The sequence below is a fragment of the Propithecus coquereli genome, unplaced genomic scaffold (assembly GCF_000956105.1).
Source record: "Propithecus coquereli isolate 6110/MARCELLA unplaced genomic scaffold, Pcoq_1.0 Scaffold61, whole genome shotgun sequence".
Taxonomy (NCBI): domain Eukaryota; kingdom Metazoa; phylum Chordata; class Mammalia; order Primates; family Indriidae; genus Propithecus; species Propithecus coquereli.
The window spans coordinates 8,272,441-8,285,579 of NW_012152063.1; the positions used below are offsets into that span (position 1 = coordinate 8,272,441).

At 40.6% G+C, this 13,139-nt stretch overlaps 1 protein-coding gene across 1 annotated transcript in view; it reads right to left on the reverse strand.

Moving 5' to 3' along the window:
* Positions 1-13,139, reverse strand: part of LOC105822431 (insulin-like growth factor 2 mRNA-binding protein 3) — a 93,168-nt gene that overhangs the window by 55,566 nt on the left and 24,463 nt on the right. The gene's annotated exons all lie outside the window — the stretch shown is intronic.

The window sequence follows — 13,139 nt, forward strand, 5'->3', positions numbered from 1 at the left end:
TACAGGCATGCGCCACCATGCCTGGCTAATTTTTTCTATATATTTTTAGTTGTCCAGCTAATTTCTTTCTATTTTTTTTTAGTAGAGATGGGGTCTTGCTCCTGCTCAGGCTGGTCTTGAACTCCTGGCCTCAAGTGATCCTCCGATTTGGCCTCTGAAAGTGCTAAGATTACAGGTGTGAAACACCACACCTAGCCCATGTAGATGTCCTTTATATACTAGCTTCTTTGCTTGCTTCTTTCCAAAACCTATAAAGGCATATTGTCAAAAGGACTCAGGAGCCAACTTGAAATATCTCCTGCTGGCTAAAAACAGGACAATTTGATCATCAATAAAGTTAACAAATGGATTGAAATAGAAAATGTTATTATAAACTCAATTATTTAAAGAAAAGTATATCAGTTACCACTAAAAACTGAAAACGTAAAGAAATAGAGGTGGTCCTGCCACTGATGATTTTTTGACTTTACGATGGTGCAAACATGATACACATTCAGTAGAAATTGAATACCCATACTATTCTGGTTTTTTGCTTTCAGTACAGTATTCATTAAATTACATATGAGACTTTATTACAATATAAGCTTTGCATTAGATGATTTTGCCCAACGGTAAGCTAACGTTAAGTGTTCTGAGCACATTTAATGTATGCTAGGCTAACCTCTGACATTCGGTAGGTTAGGTGTATTAAATGCATTTTTGACTTACAATATTTTCAACCTATGATGGGCTTATCTGGACATAACCCCATCATAACTCGGGAGCATCTGTAGAACCAAACTATAATCTTGCTTTTCTTGTAGGAATTGAATCTTACAGTAACCAAACAGCATATCTGGGAAAGTTTCTCTTTACAGAAGCGTTTCAATTAATAAATGAAAAAAATAACAGAATTGGAAAAATGACCTTTTTGCCTCCCTTCATGAAATAATGTTTCTCTCAGAAATCCATGGCTGTGAACACTACAGTAAGAGAAAACCAGGTATGTGCTTCCTGACAAAGTCTGTACCACCATCCATGAAGTACTCTTGCTTAAAGAGAAAGAGGGGAGGGAGGGGAGGAGGGAGAGAGAAAACACCTAAGCATGACCAAGCCTATTGTGGTTCTCAACCTTAGCAGCATAGTAGAATCACCTGGGGAGTCTGGAATACTGGTGCCTGGGTCCTAACCTTTGAAATTCTCATTAGTATGAGATACAGTCTGGACAACAGAATTTTACTTAACTTCCCAAGCGATAATAGCAGTCAAAGTAGAGATCACTGCTCAATTCACAGCAATACCGAGGAACACGTATTATGGATGAAATCAGCTGATCTAAACATGCCAGTATAAAAACAGTTTCTTCAAGAAATGATAAAGAAAGGAAAAAAAGGGGGAAGGGGAGACTTAAAAATTAAGAGGCTTAAGCAAAATCAACTAACTGCAAGATACAGACCTCATTTGAATCCTGGTACAAATTATTTTTTAAATGTGAGATAATTAAGATATTTGAAGAAACTTCACATTTTATAAGAATTGTGCATGTGATATTGATTTTTTTAATAAATTCCTATCTTTTAAGTCAGGTGTGGTGGCTCATGCCTATAATCCCAACACTTTGAGAGGCTGAAGCAGGAGGATAGCATAACGCCAGGAGTTTAAGAGCAGTCTGGGCAACATAGTGAGACCCCTGTCTCGAAAAAAATAAAAATTAAAAAATTAGCTGGGGATGGTGATACACACCTGTGGGTCCTAGTTCAGAGGCTGAGGTGAGAGGATACCTTGAGCCCAGGAGTTGGAGGCTGCAGTGAGCTATGATCAGGACCACTGCACTCCAGCCTGGGTGATAGAGCAAGACCCTGTCTCTAAAAAAAATAAGTAAAAGTCCTTATCTTTTAGAGATACATGCTGAAATAATTACCAATGAAATTATTTATCTAAAATGTATTCAAAATTATCTGATGATATCTATATATCTCTATATAGATATAGAGAAAATGAGATTGGCCAGAAGCTGAAAATTGGAAGTTCGGGGAAAGGTACATGGGGAGATTCATTACACTATTCTCTCTACATCTGTATATGCTTGGAACTACCCATTGTAGGAAGTTTTAAGAATTTAAACCATTTGAAAAAGATACACAAACATAACTTAAGAATGAACATGAAGCTCATACAAATCAATAAAAAAATGAAAATTTCCCCCAATGTTCTTTGAAAGACACCGTTAAAAAAGATGAGCCACAGACTGGAAGCAAATGTTTGCCAACCATACAGCTGATAAAAAGCTTGTATTGGAATATACAAGGAAACCGCCAAACTCTATGACAGGAAAACCAATTTTAACACATTCAAAACATTTTAACAAGACTCATCACCCAGTGTAGAGGTGATATACGGATATCAAAAACACACTTGAAAAGATGTTCAACATTGTTCGTCATCAGGGAAATACAAATCAAAACTACAAGATTTCACTTCAAGCCTTCTAGGATGGCTAAAATAAAAAGACAGACAAAATAAGTGTTGGCAAGGATGTGCAGAAATGAAAACCCTCATTCACTACTAGCAGGACTGTAAAGTGATACAGCCACTTTGGAAAACAGTTTGGCAGTTCCTCAAAATATTAAACAGAGTTACCACATGACTCAGCAATTCCATTAGGAATTGCTCCACTAGGTCTATATTAAGGGAACTAAACACACGTGTACACAAAGACACAGCAGCATTATTCACAATAGGCAAGAAGTAGAAACCACCCAAATGTCCACCAACCGATGAATAGGTAAATAAAATGTGGTATGTCCACACAATAGAATATTATTTGTCAATAAAAAGTATCGGTACGAAATCATGCTTAGTTTAGTTACACATGGATCTATTTATAGATACTTCTTTGCTCTGTCAGCTGAAAGAACCTAGAAGCAATCATACCCCAGCAGCAATGGTCACAGCTAGTGCCCAGATCTTGGTTTCTTACAGTAAAAGAAACGAAAGCCCCTTAGAGAAATAGCTACTTGACAGACTGAAGTAGAAATTCTCCAAGATAATCCTGGAATATCTTGCAGTGCCAGAAAGTAATAAGTACTCATAAAGGAAACACACACACACAAAATGACACAATGATGGGTGTACCAAAGGGACACAGGAGCCAACTGAAAGCTCCCCAAGAACCAAAGCTGGAACAATCTGAACAGCAAAATAAAGTAGTCCTGGACTATGATCCAAGGTACAAAAGAAATATCCATGTGTTCGAATGTTTGAATAAGTTGGGAAGGTTAGACAAATCTCCATGGAGAAGATTTCCAATTGATTTATGCAGATATTCCACCCTCAAAGAGGCAGAACATAATTCCTCACTCCTTAGGTGCGGGATATGTGTAGTGACTTACTTCCAAACAGTACGGAAAGGGAGGGGTGGGGGCGGAGAACAGCTTTACAGTGGAACAATCTAACATACACTGTTGCATTCAGGTGATCAGATAAATTATCAGTGATAAGTCATATCGATAATACATACGCTTAATCTGATGAAATGAGAATGACATTTTACCTCTGAGGTCTTCCTCCTCAAAACTCAAAAACCCAGAGACAGACCATGAGAAAAGCATGGGAAAAACTTCAGACAAGTCCCAACTGAGGGTCAATCTACAAAATACCTGATTAATACTGCTCAAAATTGTCAAGGCCATCAAAAACAGAGATCAAGAAACTGTCACAGCCAAGAGGAACCTAAGGAGACACAACTAAATATAATGTACTCTCCTGGAATGGATGGATCCTGGAACAGATAAAGGATACTGGGTAAGAACTAAGGAAATCTGAATAAAGCATGGACTTTGGTTCATCATAAACTATGAAACAACAATGTTGGTTCAGTAATTGTGACAAATATACCATGCTAAAGTATCATGTTAATAACAGAGGAGGCCAGGTGCGGTGGCTCGCGCCTATAATCCTAGCACTCTGGGAGGCCACGGTGGGAGGGTTGCTTGAGGTCATGAGTTAAGACCAGCCTCAGCAAGAGCTAAACCCTGTCTCGACTAAAAATAGAAAGAAATTAGCTGGGCAACTAAAACCAGAAAAAATTAGCCAGGCATGGTGGCACACGCCTGTAGTCCCAGCTACTCGGGAGCCCGAGGCAGAAGGATTGCTTGAGCTCAGAAGTTTGAGGTTGTAGTGAGCTAGTCTGACACCACGGCACTCTGGACCGGGCAACAGAGCAAGACTCTGTCTTAAAAACAAAACGAAACAAAAAAACACACAAAATAACAGAAGAAACTCGGTCTATGGTATATGGGAACTCTCCACATTACCTTAGCAATTTCCCTGTAAATCTATAGCTATTCTAAAATAAAAAGCTTTTACCAAAAGGGCAGGGAGGGGGGAATGAAGCACTGATACATGCTACAACATGCATGAGCCTTGAAAACATACTAAGTGAAAGAAGCCACTTGGTATATGAATATCTCAAAAAAGCAATTATAGGCACACAAAATGAGATACTGCACAGCTATTAGAATGGTTAAAATTAAATCATTAAGAGTTGCTGAGGACTGGACCTGCTGGCAAGAAGATAAAATAGTACAACTACTTCGGAAAACAGTTTGGAAGCCACTTAAAACATTAAACGTACCTATTTCATGAACCAATTATTCTACCCCTAAATATTTACCCAAGAGAAATTAAAGTGTCAGGAGTAAAAAACTTCCCTTACCAACTTTCTTTCAATGACTGAGGGCCTGCAAATTCAACTGACAGCACACAGATCAACAGGAGGAAAAAAACCAAAACTTTTTCATACGCGCACGGGAGTGCACAGAAGCAGCAGCTCTCTAAACAGCTAAAGATGGGGGGTTATATACCTAACTAGCCAGGGGACAGAAAGGGGGAAAAAGCTACTAGGAGAAGACAAATGAGTTTTGAGGGAAATGGGAGAAAAAGTGAGATAAAGTTTATTTACACAGGTAAGAATGGTCTTCTCCATCTTTCTTCAGGCCAGTAAAACTCCCCTGGAGAGGGGATTTATGGCAGCCTCATTCCCACAAGTTTCTGCCTTTAGTCAGATTAGGGAAGCTCTGAATGGGCTTCTTTCTGCATCTGGTGAATTTCAAAAGCCTTTGGTTTAAAAGAATCTTCATATTTTGTAAGACAGGTCAGGTGGCTTAAAAATAAAGAGGAAAAACAAAACAAAAATTTTAAAATAAAAAAAATAAAAGAATCTTCATACTAACTTTGGGGCTCTGAGTGGATCCCCACAAAAGCATACATCCATATAAAGACCTACACATAAATGTTCATAGCACCTTTATTTGTAGTAGTCAAAAACTGTAAACAATCCAAATGTCCATCAACAAGTAAGCAGATAAATTGTGGCACACATCCAACGGAATACTACTCAGTTTGAAAAGAAATGACTATTGATTCACACAACACAGGTAAATCTTTAAATAATTACGCTGAATCAAAGAAACTAGACAAAGGGAGTACTCATTCTATCACTTTTTATATAAAACCCTAGAAACTGCAAACCATAGTGAGAGAAAGCAAGGCAGTAGTTGCTTGAGGGGAGGGGTGGGAAGGATTACAGAGGGTCACAAGGAACTTTCTGGGCAGCAATAGTTACACTCACTTTTTACTGTGGGGATGGTTTCACAGGTGTACACATATGTCAAAGTTTGTAGAGTTGTATACTTTAACAATGCATAGTTTACTATATGTCAACCATACTTTAATAAAGCTGTTTAAAAAGAAAAGACCTACTAATATGGCTTACCTTATTATAAATCAATAAGAAAATGAGAATTATTCCCAATGTTTAACATGAGAAAAGGTTGTAACGTTTAAGTGAGAAAACCAAAAGCAGGAAATTGAATTATATGCAATATGATTAGTACTTTCAAAAAAAACGTTAAGCCTACACCGATGGAAAAAAGAAACTGATGATAAATCTTTAATCAACACATTGTAACTATCATTTGCCCAAAAAGTGTGAAGAGTATCATCAGACATAACACGGTTAGAGAAAAGAAGCCACAAACAGCACTGACAGCCAAAAACAAATGGCCAATAGGCATTTAGAAATGTCACTATTGGTCAAAGATAGGCAAAAATGCCAAGTGAGATAATGTTAGTTTTTGCAGATAAAATTGGCTAAGATTTTGAATTATTTTAACGTGGAATATGCTAGAGAGGCTATGAGTAAACAATTTGTCTTGTCCGTTAGTGGGGGAAGTACAGAGAAGCACAAAATTCCTGTACTAGTTTTGTAACACCAAGAGGCCTACGGATTCACACTTCGATCTGCTGATTCCGTGTGTGTGTGTGTGTGTGTGTGTGTGCGCGTACCTGCATAGAAGTATGAAAGCTAATACACCAAAACGTTTCTGGACTTCACTCTTGAAATTTTACTCAATGGCCCTGTATTGTTTATAACAGGGGGAGGGGTGCATTTAAGTCATTCTTTAACTGAGGTTTCTGTAGAAAATCTGTTCAAAACCAAAACACAGCTCTTTTGCCCTTCCACAATATGAGCATGCAGTGAGAAGCTGCCATCTATGCGGGATGAGCCCTCGCCTGACACATCTGCTGGTGGCCTGGTCTTGGACTTCCCAGCCTGTAGCACTGTGAGCAATAAATTTGTTGTTTATGGGGGGTGGGGCGGGGGGGGACCAAAACACCAACTAAACAAGAGTCCTGTCCCTTGACTGACCAGGACATGATGATAGGTGAAACAACTGAGCTACAGGCAAGCAACGAGTACCACCAGATTGGGGGAAACCACTACACCTCTATCGGGAGTAGCTAGATGGAAGATTTGGAATCCCACTCTCGCACGTGAATGAAATCCCTCAACCACCACCTAGAATTAAATAGGAACCTGTAACAGCACAACTACCTTTACCCCTTTCCCTCTTTCCTCGTGGGCTGTGTGTATACCAGCACAGGGATGCCAAAGCCACAAATATATAAGCTGAAGACTTTAATTTTTGGAAAGAAGCCTAAAAACATCACAGCTGTTTGTCACCTTGGATTTGTTGTTGTCTTTTTTCTGTCATTGTTTGAATCTCAATTTTATGGCTATGACACAGTCTCAATCCCTCCACGACATCCTCACTTTCCAGGGGTGCAAAGACAGCTATAATAATCATGAATGGTTTTTAAAGATACTCGGACATTCTGACCTATTCCTGGAAGCCAGTGCTGAACAATTTTTAACTTCTTCAGAACTGAGCCCCAAACAAAACTCGAAACTGGGACTTTTATTACAATGACTCAGGTACTACAGATACCTTCCTCCTTAGAATCAAGTATCACCAAAGCAAGGCAGAATAATCTCCAAGAAATGTTTCATCCAAATGATTACAAACAAAAACGTTTTTCTGTAGGTTGAAAAAATGATAATAGAAAGCACTGACATAGCTGCCTGTAGACAAGCCCAGTACACACCCTGGCTGTATAAATTCTAACATACAGAAGGCAGAATAACAAAATCAAGATGAATAAGAACTGGAGGCAAGGAGACAGAATGTTATAACCACCACTTCTAGCCCTTACTCTTCAATGCATCAAGTTCAAGAAACAATGCACTCCACAAAGCAATGTGCTACACACCCTAACCAGCACAACCAGCCTACAAAAATACAATGTGCGTAAGATGAATATGACTGGGGGCTGGGGACAGGATAAGAAAGGAGGAAGACACTGCCCTTCTCTACATTCACTATTGTCATACACGGGTGGTTAATATAGCCCATAGCACGGCAGATGTGGCCCAAAAGTCAGAACCACCGGTCCCTTCCTCACTAACCCTGACAACCAAGACCTGCCCAAGCTTGGCTAAGCCTGAAATAAGAAAGGCAACCCTCTGTGAACATGCCTGGGTCCCAGATAGCACAAAGGCTGAGCGCAAGAAAAGGCCAATTCAGCGAGTGGTGCTGTAACAACTGGAAAACCATTTTGGAGGAAAAAAAAAAAAAACAAGGACAGTTAACTAGCTCACACTATATACAGATCAACAAAGACACACAGCTATTAATAATGGCTATCTCTGAATGGTAGGATTCTAAGTACTTCTTTTGCTGTTTTCTACAATGAACACAAAAACATTTCTAATTTAAAATAATTAAGGACAGGTGTAGTGGCTCAGGCCAATATCTCAGCACTTTGGGAGGCCTGCATGGGAAGAACACCGGAGGCCAGGAGTTTGAGACCAGCCTGGGCAACACAGTGAGTCCTAGTCTGTAACAAAAGCAACAAAATAATTAGCCGGGTGTGGTGGCATTCATCTGCAGTCCTAGCTACTCGGGAGGCTGGGTGAGACCGTTTCTTTTTAAAGGGGAAAAAAAAAAGGAGCAAAAATAATTAAAGTGAACTCCTTAACTGGTCAATTTCTCAGGAGTTTGTAGTGATAATAACCTGATACCCGAGACTTCCTCAGGGGGTACTCAGCAAATCTCATCACCTTTCTTAGAATTAACCTACCTCAGCTTCTGTGACCAAGGAGAACTTGCCGTCATTCAATCTCAAGAGGTCTTCTGCCTACTGGAGTGGGCTTCTAGAAGGGCCCTTGCCCTGCAGAAAGACAGTCTGTGCCATTGCCTCACCACTGATCAATCACCCAGACCAGTCCTTCATGTTAGTGCCAGGCAACAGGTTAAGTCAGACACCTCATTCTCAAAAGCCTCCTTCCACATGTACCTTTTAACATCTAACTCAATAATACTTTAAAATTCTTAATGGCTACAAGCTAGTTCAATTATAATCAATGAAAGTCTCATGCCCTGGGAATATGGGCAAGTAATCTTCCATTCATTGAACAAATGTCAAGGAGAGTTAAGATTCCACACTACAGTAAGCACAGTTCAGACCCCTAGAGGATACTATGCTCAGTTCTGAACCCTACTCTAAAGGGGCTCGGAAACTATAGCCAGATGTGGTGGCCCACGCCTATAGTCCCAGCTACTCAGGAGGCTGATGCAGAAGGATTGCTTAAGCCCAGGAATTTGAAGTTGTGGTGGGTAGAGACCTTGTCTCTTTAAAAAACAGTAAGAGACTGACAAGCTGTAAGGGTCAGAGAAGTAGAACCCAGGAGGAACAGATGAGCGATCTGGAAAGTTTTCTCACAAATAAATAAGGTTCTGCCTAAATGTGCCCTCTTCACATATTGGGAGTATTTTTATATTCTCAAGGGGGCAGAACTAAATGAGCATTGAAATGGACAGGCCCTTATAAGATCATCTAGTGCAAGGAGGCCAGTGACGTTCACGTTGCACGCCAGCTGCAGACAACTTGTTGTGACGGTCTGGAGCACTGTGTAAGAGGGATTCTGAGGCTTAATCTAGGCCCAGTGGCAAGAGTATCCCCTGGTGTGGAAGGAAGAGGACAAAGCAAGTACCACAGATTCCCACCAGGGACCCTTAATCCAGGGGCTGCATCCTTGAGAGGCTACTGAGTTATTGTAAGATGTACATAAATCCTGCTTTCAAGACTGTCTGATAAATTAAATAAATACATCCTACACATATATTTACCGTAACTTTTCAGATGTGTATATGGGTTGTGTAATTTTTTTTAAAAAAAACTAATGAGTGGCAGGTTTCTAAAAGAGATCTAGTTCACACACCAAGGTCTTTTAGCTACAGAAAAACTTATACAACTAAAAAATAACAATTTCCCCAAAGGTATGAAGCACCTTACGATCAACCGAAGATTTTTAAAAATATCTATGAGAGAAAAATAAAGCCTGCGGGGGAGGGCGGGTGGTTAAGAATTTAAAAAACTGACATGAAGTCAGTGGTAAAGTTAATATTCTAAAAATATACAGTAGAGGTGTGACCCTGCTCAGTAGCAGACAACACCAAGCTGAACGTAGTCAGTCAGTAAGAAGTTATACAGGCTCTATCATACTACAAAGCTCTCTCTCGAGCAGCAAAGGGGAACATATGAGCAAAGGTCCTCTTTTTAAACAAACATTACACAGAGAGTCAGGATAAAATTCCTACCATACAGAAACAAAGCTGTGACTGATGAAAGGCTTGTCGGTGTTTAGTTAAGCAAGAAAGAAACTAACATGATGAAGTCATGTCTTTTATGGGAAAGAAATCGTGTAGATTACTTGAAATCAGAAATATTTGTTCAGCTGGGCAACTTCAAGTAGTGTTAAACAATACTGGAATATTGAAAGCACACAGAACATGCTCAGAGTTGATGGGCGTCATATTTGCTGAGAGAGGAGAACATGGAGTAATGACTGTAAGCTCCGAAGAGCTTAGCACTAATCCGCCGTAATGAGGCTGGCATCTGGGGGCGCAGCCTGCTCAATTACACAGCCATAAGGAGCACCCCTCACTGAGGCTCAGTCCTTCAACATTGTCTAAAGTTTTCCTCTTAAAAAAATAAGTAAAAAATTGAGCTTCACCCAAAACGGAACACTGAATATTATGATACACTACCAAAGCCTAACCCAAAAAGCCTCAACTACTTAAAACCTTAAAACAAGTAACCAAATCAAGACAAAATACGTGCAAGATATTTTCCAAAACATCTGATCCTCTGCTAATGAAGGGCCAGCATAGCTTGCAAAGATTTCCATTTGCCTCCACCAAAAAAAAGAACGAGCAAAAACCCCAAAAACATTAAAAAAAAAAAAAAAAAAAAAAAAAAAAAAAAAAAAAAAAAAAAAAAAAAAAAAAATGACAGTGATTGATTTTTACATCAACAAAATGTAATGACCTGGGACAACAAATTTATATTTTATTTTCTTATACCTACCCTCCCTTGTATGTACACACACCAAAAAATCCAATCAACTATTTAAAAAAAACTCAACCACCTATTACAGAGTTAAGTTTCCAACCAAGACAGGTCCAGTGAGGGAATACTGATGAGCTAGTCCACACCAGGTATTGCTCTGGGTCTTTGATGACAACTCAGGGAACACAGCCCTTCCCCTCCCCCACCAACGTTAGGGTCTGGTAGGGGAAACAGACACAAGTCACAAGACAAACATATAAAGTGACAGGGTCAGGTGCGGTAATCCTTGCACTTTGGGAGGCCGAGGCAGGAGGACTGCTTGAGGCCAGGAGCTCAAGACCAGCCTGAGCAAGAGCAAGACCCCATAATATCTGGGCATGGCAGTGCACACCTGTAGTCCCAGATACTTGGGAAGCTAAGGCAGGAGAATCGCTTGAGCCCTGGAGTTCGAGGCTGCAGTGAACTATGATGACGCCACTGCACTCCAGCTTTGGCTGACAGAGTAAGACTCTGTCTCAAAAAAATAAATAATAATAAAGTAAAATAAAATATAAAGTGATAAGTCAAATGATGAAATCACCCAAGATAGCTGGAATTACTGGCAGATTGTGTAGTGGTGAACCTACAGTTTTCTGAAGAAAAAAAAAAAACACCTGAGAGAATGTGTGCGCACTAAGCGCTACCATACTGCTAAGTATGGGAGGAATATAGGAGAGATACCTAACCCAGGTATGGCAGAAATGACAGCTAAATTGAAAGCTAACTAATTATTAGGAATTAAGAAAGACAGAAAGGAGCAAATGGATTCTTGGCAGAGATAGTTTCAGTGCTTTTTGAGCACATGCTAAGAGACTGATGGGGTTGAGGAAGTAAAATAGTTCACAATAATGGAGCACAGAGCATGAGAATTCCAGCCAAAGGACAAATGCCTTGAAGTAAAGTTTATTAGTTCACAATGCCCATGTCTGCTACGTGCAAGGCCCCTGTCTTACTTGCTGGTCCTCACAGTGACCCTGACAGGGCCTTATTGCTAATCCCCTTTTCACAGAGGGGGAAGGGGCTCTGTATGGTTCACCCGCCTTTACCCAAAGTCTCACGGCCACCAAGAAGCTGCCCTCCCCGTCCCCACCTAGTCTTTCCGTTACACCATTCTGGGGCTTGCTCCATGTTCAGACACAGAAACCCTACCACATCTGCCCTATATTTTTGAAAATATGTCTCTAGATTTGAGAGAATAACCAAGGCCTCAGAAACATTTAGTGAAAAACAGAGCTAGGAAGAATCTGTTTTTTGTGAAGTCCAGAGAAACTGACTTGGATAAGACATCAAAGCTGCCTCGTGTAGCAGATTCTCCTCCAGCACACAGTAGGCACACAGATAAAACCAGTGAAGGCTTCTGAAGAGGCAGCAGCTCAGGGAAGGGAGACAGAACAACATTAAGCCCAGGAGAGCACCATGCTGTCAGCTGGCCAGGGTGAGCCAGAGACGGTGGGACTCGCACTAGCACCAGCTCAGTTCTGAGGGCGAACCATGGCGGTCTCCTCTCAGGTCTCAAGCAGGAGCTACTAAATGGCCTCACACCAACATGTGCCTAATCCTACCTTGTTACCTCACAGGAATGCTGCATCCTCTACGCAAAATGAACGATGTGCTCTGCATCTAATTCCTCTAGGTCCTGAAGAACTCTACCTTAATGTATTTCCCTGTGATTTGAGTCCTCAACTCTGATGTATTTGACATTTGAGTGCTGACTACACTGATGCTAAACTGAATAATGGTCCCAAATATATCTACCTCCTAATCCCTGAAACCCATGAATGTTACACATATCAAGGGGACTCTGCAGGTGTAATTGAGTTAAGGCTCTTGAGGCGGAGATTACCAGGGCTTATCTGGGTGGGCCTGATGTGATCGCAGGGGTCCTTACAAAGGGCCCAGAAGAGTCCAAGTCAGAGAAGAGCCAACGCGATGGCAGAGCAGAGGCTGGAGTGATGCACTTGGAGATGGAGGAAGAGACCACAAAAGCCAAGAAATGCAGGCTGCCACTAGCACCTGGGAAAGGCAGGGAAACTGTTTCTCTCCTGGAACTTCCAGAAGGAACCAGCCCTGCCAACACCTTGACTTTAACCCACTGAGACCGATTTCAGGCTCCTGGCTTCCAGAACAAAAATTAACTTCCGGTTTTTTAAGCCACCATGTTTGTGGTCAACTTTTTATAGCAGCCATAGGAAACTAACACATCTATTCTTGTTTTATGTTAGGATGTAAAGCAAATTTTACATACACCTGTCATCCTTGAATTGCTTTAAAATAATCCACCTCTCCCCCCGACCCCAAAAAGTGGGAGGATACAGATCAATAAAACGAGAACAGAATGGTAATCATCATTAAAGCTGGGTCCATGG